Below are 9236 nucleotides of genomic sequence, written 5' to 3' on the forward strand. Positions count from 1 at the left end.
TTGATTTTGGAACTGAAAACCCTCTGTCCTTTCAGGCAAACAGTCTCTTAGATATTGGACTGACGGACAGGAGAGAAGAGGAGAGGAGAGGAGAGGAGAGGAGAGGAGAGGAGAGGAGAGGAGAGGAGAGCAGTTCTGCTCTGTCAGGCCTGCAGTTCTGTGTGACAAGCCCTGAGCGAGCCCTGAGGCCTCCAGACATGATACTACAGGCAGTATTGCTACTGGAAGGAAGGCTGCACTGGCAACAAATCCACACTGTCTTTTTGCAAAAAAGGGACTCTATTAGGTTGCTTACTCCCCTATTTTGTAGCTACAGGGACTGATTTGGAGCCAGCACCCCAAAGGCTTCCTCCAAAGGGCTGCACATATGCAGCTGTGTCACCCCCATGTCAAAATGCCAGCACCCGGCAACGCAGTGGTCACCAGGCCCCACGCAGGATCCAGAGGAGCAGCCTCCCGTGTCCACTGCCAGAGCTGGCCCGGGGGCAGCCCCAGCACATCTGACAGGAAGCACTTGAGGAGCTGCTGGAATCACAGGCCAGGGGCTGAGGGAAGAAAACCTTGCATGAGGCTGCTGGAGGTTCTCCGCTGCAAGACAATCTGCTGGCAGGGCCACCTTCCAAGCTCGGCTCATGGATGCAAATCCTTTTCAACTGCATAGCAGTGGCAAGACCAAGGCAATTCCTTCTTGAGGAGCACTGCACAGCTCACCATCCTCATCTCCTACAGAGCAATGCTCAGGAGCCGTAAGAGGTAGGATGTCGAGGGCTTGCAAGGGCTTGCAAGGGCTTGCAGTGCTTTGGAACACCCACTGGTGTCCTACACAGGGACAGCAAGGATTCTTGCCCACAAGCTCCATCAGCTCAGAGGCACTTGGGCACTCTGGCAAGTCCGCGACATAGCTCCAGCTCAAGGGAGGATAGGGCTTGGGCAGCTCCTGGGAAGCAGGAGCAGCCTGTGGGACAAGGAGCCAGGTCTGGCTCACATGCTCAGGGAACAGCCCATGGCCAGCACTGGGCTCAGCAAGGAACTTTTTCCCCCACGGCACATTGGCACTGGTCCCCGGCGGTTTTTTGACTTCCTCTGCAGTTCTCAGAACCGCCCCTTGCCACCATTTCTTTGGGCCATTTGGCCTGGGAGCCGGCTGCTCATGCTCCACCATGCTGGCAGCCGCAGCTGCCACTTCTCAGCTCTCCCTGCAGCTAACACAAGCGCCTGGCAGGGACCAGAGCGCTTCTCATGCATCCCTGGCCAAGAAGCACAGCAGCCAAACAAGTTGTGGAAGGCAAAAAGTCTGCTCGTCATCGCTACATGTCACGCTTTGGAAGAGATGCCACGGTACCACTCACCTCTTCTTCCTCTTCTTCCTCTTCTTCCTCTTCTTCTTCTTCTTCTTCTTCCTGTTCTTCCTCCTCTTTTGTGCATGGTCAGTCCCACAACTCCTTGTCAAGGTTCTCCCTCTGCAGGAACCGCGGACAGCTTGGCCTCTATTCCTGCTGCTGCTCTCTGCAGCTCTGGGACTTGCCTTTGCCAGCCTGCAAGGGATCTTTTCTCAGGCTAAACTGAACAATGCCTCAGCCTACTCCTGGCTACACTTGGGCTTGAGCTAATGCTTGTGAGCCTGGGTTCTGAAACAGAGTCACAAAGGGAAAAAAAATGACACGAAGAAACATCACATGAATTAACATAAAATCAAGAAAATTACTAAATTAACAACAAAATAAAATAAAATTCATTGTGTTATGTGTCCTTGACATTGATTTTGGAACTGAAAACCCTCTGTCCTTTCAGGCAAACAGTCTCTTAGATATTGGACTGACGGACAGGAGAGAAGAGAAGAGGAGAAGAGAGGAAAGGAGAGGAGAGGAGAGGAGAGGAGAGGAGAGGAGAGGAGAGGAGAGGAGAGGAGAGCAGTTCTGCTCTGTCAGGCCTGCAGTTCTGCGTGACAAGCCCTGAGCGAGCCCTGAGGCCTCCATACATGATACTACAGGCAGTATTGCTACTGGAAGTAAGGCTGCACTGGCAACAAATTCACACTGTCTTTTTGCAAAAAAGGGACTCTATTAGGTTGCTTACTCCCCTATTTTGTAGGTACAGGGACTGATTTGGAGCCAGCACCCCAAAGGCTTCCTCCAAAGGGCTGCACATATGCGGCTCTGTCACCCCCATGTCACAATGCCAGCACCCGGCAACGCAGTGGTCACCAGGCCCCACGCAGGATCCAGAGGAGCAGCCTCCCGTGTCCACTGCCAGAGCTGGCCCGGGGGCAGCCCCAGCACATCTGACAGGAAGCACTTGAGGAGCTGCTGGAATCACAGGCCAGGGGCTGAGGGAAGAAAACCTTGCATGAGGCTGCTGGAGGTTCTCCGCTGCAAGACAATCTGCTGGCAGGGCCACCTTCCAAGCTCGGCTCATGGATGCAAATCCTTTTCAACTGGATAGCAGTGGCAAGACCAAGGCAATTCCTTCTTGAGGAGCACTGCACAGCTCACCATCCTCATCTCCTACAGAGCAACGCTCAGGAGCCCTAAGAGATAGGATGTCGAGGGCTTGCAAGTGCTTTGGAACACCCACTGGTGTCCTACACAGGGACAGCAAGGATTCTTGCCCACAAGCTCCATCAGCTCAGAGGCACTTGGGCACTCTGGCAAGTCCGCGCCATAGCTCCAGCTCAAGGGAGGATAGGGCTTGGGCAGCTCCTGGGAAGCATGAGCAGCCTGTGGGACAAGGAGCCAGGTCTGGCTCACATGCTCAGGGAACAGCCCATGGCCAGCACTGGGCTCAGCAAGGCACTTTTTCCCCCAGGGCACATTGGCACTGCTCCCCGCCGGTTTTTTGCCTTCCTCTGCAGTTCTCAGCACCGCCCCTTGCCACCATTTCTTTGGGCCATTTGGCCTGGGAGCCGGCTGCTCATGCTCCACCATGCTGGCAGCCGCAGCTGCCACTTCTCAGCTCTCCCTGCAGGTAACACAAGCACCTGGCAGGGACCAGAGCGCTTCTCATGCATCCCCGCCCAAGAAGCACAGCAGCCAAACAAGTTGTGGAAGGCAAAAAGTCTGCTCGTCATCGCTACATGTCACGCTTTGGAAGAGATGCCACGGTACCACTCACCTCTTCTTCCTCTTCTTCCTCTTCTTCTTCTTCTTCCTCCTCTTTTGTGCATGGTCAGTCCCACAACTCCTTGTCAAGGTTCTCCCTCTGCAGGAACCGCGGACAGCTTGGCCTCTATTCCTGCTGCTGCTCTCTGCAGCTCTGGGACTTGCCTTTGCCAGCCTGCAAGGGATCTTTTCTCAGGCTAAACTGAAGAATGCCTCAGCCTACTCCTGGCTACACTTGGGCTTGAGCTAATGCTTGTGAGCCTGGGTTCTGAAACAGAGTCACAAAGGGAAAAAAAATGACACGAAGAAACATAACATGAATTAACATAAAATCAAGAAAATTAATAAATTAACAACAAAATAAAAACAATTCATTGTGTTATGTGTCCTTGAAATTGATTTTGGAACTGAAAACCCTCTGTCCTTTCAGGCAAACAGTCTCTTAGATATTGGACTGGCAGACAGGAGAGAAGAGGAGAGGAGAGGAGAGGAGAGGAGAGGAGAGAAGAGGAGAGGAGAGGAGAGGAGAGGAGAGGAGAGGAGAGGAGAGGAGAGGAGAGGGGAGGAGAGGAGAGCAGTTCTGCTCTGTCAGGCCTGCAGTTCTGCGTGACAAGCCCTGAGCGAGCCCTGAGGCCTCCATACATGATACTACAGGCAGTATTGCTACTGGAAGTAAGGCTGCGCTGGCAACAAATCCACACTGTCTTTTTGCAAAAAAGGGACTCTATTAGGTTGCTTACTCCCCTATTTTGTAGCTACAGGGACTGATTTGGAGCCAGCACCCCAAAGGCTTCCTCCAAAGGGCTGCACATATGCGGCTGTGTCACCCCCATGTCACAATGCCAGCACCCGGCAACGCAGTGGTCACCAGGCCCCACGCAGGATCCAGAGGAGCAGCCTCCCGTGTCCACTGCCAGAGCTGGCCCGGGGGCAGCCCCAGCACATCTCACAGGAAGCACTTGAGGAGCTGCTGGAATCACAGGCCAGGGGCTGAGGGAAGAAAACCTTGCATGAGGCTGCTGGAGGTTCTCCGCTGCAAGACAATCTGCTGGCAGGGCCACCTTCCAAGCTCGGCTCATGGATGCAAATCCTTTTCAACTGGATAGCAGTGGCAAGACCAAGGCAATTCCTTCTTGAGGAGCACTGCACAGCTCACCATCCTCATCTCCTACAGAGCAACGCTCAGGAGCCGTAAGAGATAGGATGTCGAGGGCTTGCAAGTGCTTTGGAACACCCACTGGTGTCCTACACAGGGACAGCAAGGATTCTTGCCCACAAGCTCCATCAGCTCAGAGGCACTTGGGCACTCTGGCAAGTCCGCGACATAGCTCCAGCTCAAGGGAGGATAGGGCTTGGGCAGCTCCTGGGAAGCATGAGCAGCCTGTGGGACAAGGAGCCAGGTCTGGCTCACATGCTCAGGGAACAGCCCATGGCCAGCACTGGGCTCAGCAAGGAACTTTTTCCCCCGGGGCACATTGGCACTGGTCCCCGGCGGTTTTTTGCCTTCCTCTGCACTTCTCAGCACGGCCCCTTGCCACCATTTCTTTGGGCCATTTGGCCTGGGAGCCGGCTGCTCATGCTCCACCATGCTGGCAGCCGCAGCTGCCACTTCTCAGCTCTCCCTGCAGCTAACACAAGCGCCTGGCAGGGACCAGAGCGCTTCTCATGCATCCCTGCCCAAGAAGCACAGCAGCCAAACAAGTTGTGGAAGGCAAAAAGTCTGCTCGTCATCGCTACATGTCACGCTTTGGAAGAGATGCCACGGTACCACTCACCTCTTCTTCCTCTTCTTCCTCTTCTTCTTCTTCTTCCTCCTCTTTTGTGCATGGTCAGTCCCACAACTCCTTGTCAAGGTTCTCCCTCTGCAGGAACCGCGCACATCTTGGCCTCTATTCCTGCTGCTGCTCTCTGCAGCTCTGGGACTTGCCTTTGCCAGCCTGCAAGGGATCTTTTCTCAGGCTAAACTGAAGAATGCCTCAGCCTACTCCTGGCTACACTTGGGCTTGAGCTAATGCTTGTGAGCCTGGGTTCTGAAACAGAGTCACAAAGGGAAAAAAAATGACACGAAGAAACATCACATGAATTAACATAAAATCAAGAAAATTAATAAATTAACAACAAAATAAAATAAAATTCATTGTGTTCTGTGTCCTTGAAATTGATTTTGGAACTGAAAACCCTCTGTCCTTTCAGGCAAACAGTCTCCTAGATATTGGACTGGCAGACACGAGAGAAGAGGAGAGGAGAGGAGAGGAGAGGAGAGGAGAGGAGAGGAAAGGAGAGGAGAGGAGAGGAGAGGAGAGGAGAGGAGAGGAGAGGAGAGGAGAGGAGAGGAGAGGAGAGGAGAGGAGAGGAGAGGAGAGGAGAGGAGAGGAGAGGAGAGCAGTTCTGCTCTGTCAGGCCTGCAGTTCTGTGTGACAAGCCCTGAGCGAGCCCTGAGGCCTCCATACATGATACTACAGGCAGTATTGCTACTGGAAGGAAGGCTGCACTGGCAACAAATCCACACTGTCTTTTTGCAAAAAAGGGACTCTATTAGGTTGCTTACTCCCCTATTTTGTAGCTACAGGGACTGATTTGGAGCCAGCACCCCAAAGGCTTCCTCCAAAGGGCTGCACATATGCGGCTGTGTCACCCCCATGTCACAATGCCAGCACCCGGCAACGCAGTGGTCACCAGGCCCCACGCAGGATCCAGAGGAGCAGCCTCCCGTGTCCACTGCCAGAGCTGGCCCGGGGGCAGCCCCAGCACATCTGACAGGAAGCACTTGAGGAGCTGCTGGAATCACAGGCCAGGGGCTGAGGGAAGAAAACCTTGCATGAGGCTGCTGGAGGTTCTCCGCTGCAAGGCAATCTGCTGGCAGGGCCACCTTCCAAGCTCGGCTCATGGATGCAAATCCTTTTCAACTGGATAGCAGTGGCAAGACCAAGGCAATTCCTTCTTGAGGAGCACTGCAGAGCTCACCATCCTCATCTCCTACAGAGCAACGCTCAGGAGCCCTAAGAGATAGGATGTCGAGGGCTTGCAAGGGCTTGCAAGGGCTTGCAGTGCTTTGGAACACCCACTGGTGTCCTACACAGGGACAGCAAGGATTCTTGCCCACAAGGTCTATCAGCTCAGAGGCACTTGAGCACTCTGGCAAGTCGGCGACATAGCTCCAGCTCAAGGGAGGATAGGGCTTGGGCAGCTCCTGGGAAGCATGAGCAGCCTGTGGGACAAGGAGCCAGGTCTGGCTCACATGCTCAGGGAACAGCGCATGGCCAGCACTGGGCTCAGCAAGGAACTTTTTCCCCCGGGGCACATTGGCACTGGTCCCCGGCGGCTTTTTGCCTTCCTCTGCACTTCTCAGCACCGCCCCTTGCCACCATTTCTTTGGGCCATTTGGCCTGGGAGCCGGCTGCTCATGCTCCACCATGCTGGCAGCCGCAGCTGCCACTTCTCAGCTCTCCCTGCAGCTAACACAAGCGCCTGGCAGGGACCAGAGCGCTTCTCCTGCATCCCTGCCCAAGAAGCACAGCAGCCAAACAAGTTGTGGAAGGCAAAAACTCTGCTCGTCATCGCTACATGTCACGCTTTGGAAGAGATGCCACGGTACCACTCACCTCTTCTTCCTCTTCTTCCTCTTCTTCTTCTTCTTCTTCTTCTTCTTCTTCTTCTTCTTCTTCTTCTTCTTCCTCCTCTTTTGTGCATGGTCAGTCCCACAACTCCTTGTCAAGGTTCTCCCTCTGCAGGAACCGCGGACAGCTTGGCCTCTATTCCTGCTGCTGCTCTCTGCAGCTCTGGGACTTGCCTTTGCCAGCCTGCAAGGGATCTTTTCTCAGGCTAAACTGAAGAATGCCTCAGCCTACTCCTGGCTACACTTGGGCTTGAGCTAATGCTTGTGAGCCTGGGTTCTGAAACAGAGTCACAAAGGGAAAAAAAATGACACGAAGAAACATCACATGAATTAACATAAAATCAAGAAAATTAATAAATTAACAACAAAAGAAAATAAAATTCATTGTGTTCTGTGTCCTTGACATTGATTTTGGAACTGAAAACCCTCTGTCCTTTCAGGCAAACAGTCTCCTAGATATTGGACTGGCAGACACGAGAGAAGAGAAGAGGAGAGGAGAGGAGAGGAGAGGAGAGGAGAGGAGAGGAGAGGAGAGGAGAGGAGAGGAGAGGAGAGGAGAGGAGAGGAGAGGAGAGGAGAGGAGAGGAGAGGAGAGCAGTTCTGCTCTGTCAGGCTGCGGTTCTGCGTGACAAGCCCTGAGCGAGCCCTGAGGCCTCCATACATGATACTACAGGCAGTATTGCTACTGGAAGGAAGGCTGCACTGGCAACAAATCCACACTGTCTTTTTGCAAAAAAGGGACTCTATTAGGTTGCTTACTCCCCTATTTTGTAGCTACAGGGACTGATTTGGAGCCAGCACCCCAAAGGCTTCCTCCAAAGGGCTGCACATATGGGGCTGTGTCACCCCCATGTCACAATGCCAGCACCCGGCAACGCAGTGGTCACCAGGCCCCACGCAGGATCCAGAGGAGCAGCCTCCCGTGTCCACTGCCAGAGCTGGCCCGGGGGCAGCCCCAGCACATCTGACAGGAAGCACTTGAGGAGCTGCTGGAATCACAGGCCAGGGGCTGAGGGAAGAAAACCTTGCATGAGGCTGCTGGAGGTTCTCCGCTGCAAGGCAATCTGCTGGCAGGGCCACCTTCCAAGCTCGGCTCATGGATGCAAATCCTTTTCAACTGGATAGCAGTGGCAAGACCAAGGCAATTCCTTCTTGAGGAGCACTGCAGAGCTCACCATCCTCATCTCCTACAGAGCAACGCTCAGGAGCCCTAAGAGATAGGATGTCGAGGGCTTGCAAGGGCTTGCAAGGGCTTGCAGTGCTTTGGAACACCCACTGGTGTCCTACACAGGGACAGCAAGGATTCTTGCCCACAAGCTCCATCAGCTCAGAGGCACTTGGGCACTCTGGCAAGTCGGCGACATAGCTCCAGCTCAAGGGAGGATAGGGCTTGGGCAGCTCCTGGGAAGCATGAGCAGCCTGTGGGACAAGGAGCCAGGTCTGGCTCACATGCTCAGGGAACAGCCCATGGCCAGCACTGGGCTCAGCAAGGAACTTTTTCCCCCAGGGCACATTGGCACTGGTCCCCGGCGGCTTTTTGCCTTCCTCTGCAGTTCTCAGCACCGCCCCTTGCCACCATTTCTTTGGGCCATTTGGCCTGGGAGCCGGCTGCTCATGCTCCACCATGCTGGCAGCCGCAGCTGCCACTTCTCAGCTCTCCCTGCAGCTAACACAAGCGCCTGGCAGGGACCAGAGCGCTTCTCCTGCATCCCTGCCCAAGAAGCACAGCAGCCAAACAAGTTGTGGAAGGCAAAAACTCTGCTCATCATCGCTACATGTCACGCTTTGGAAGAGATGCCACCGTACCACTCACCTCTTCTTCCTCTTCTTCCTCTTCTTCTTCTTCTTCTTCTTCTTCTTCTTCTTCTTCTTCTTCTTCCTCCTCTTTTGTGCATGGTCAGTCCCACAACTCCTTGTCAAGGTTCTCCCTCTGCAGGAACCGCGGACAGCTTGGCCTCTATTCCTGCTGCTGCTCTCTGCAGCTCTGGGACTTGCCTTTGCCAGCCTGCAAGGGATCTTTTCTCAGGCTAAACTGAAGAATACCTCAGCCTACTCCTGGCTACAGGAGTTGAGCTTGAGCTTGACTTGGGCTTGAGCTAATGCTTGTGAGCCTGGGTTCTGAAACAGAGTCACAAAGGGAAAAAAAATGACACGAAGAAACATCACATGAATTAACATAAAATCAAGAAAATTAATAAATTAACAACAAAATAAAATAAAATTCATTGTGTTCTGTGTCCTTGAAATTGATTTTGGAACTGAAAATCCTCTGTCCTTTCAGGCAAACAGTCTCCTAGATATTGGACTGGCAGACACGAGAGAAGAGAAGAGGAGAGGAGAGGAGAGGAGAGGAGAGGAGAGGAGAGGAAAGGAGAGGAGAGGAGAGGAGAGGAGAGGAGAGGAGAGGAGAGGAGAGGAGAGCAGTTCTGCTCTGTCAGGCCTGCAGTTCTGCGTGACAAGCCCTGAGCGAGCCCTGAGGCCTCCATACATGGTACTACAGGCAGTATTGCTACTGGAAGGAA

Source organism: Caloenas nicobarica, chromosome 9, assembly GCF_036013445.1.
Source record: "Caloenas nicobarica isolate bCalNic1 chromosome 9, bCalNic1.hap1, whole genome shotgun sequence".
Taxonomy (NCBI): Eukaryota; Metazoa; Chordata; class Aves; order Columbiformes; family Columbidae; genus Caloenas; species Caloenas nicobarica.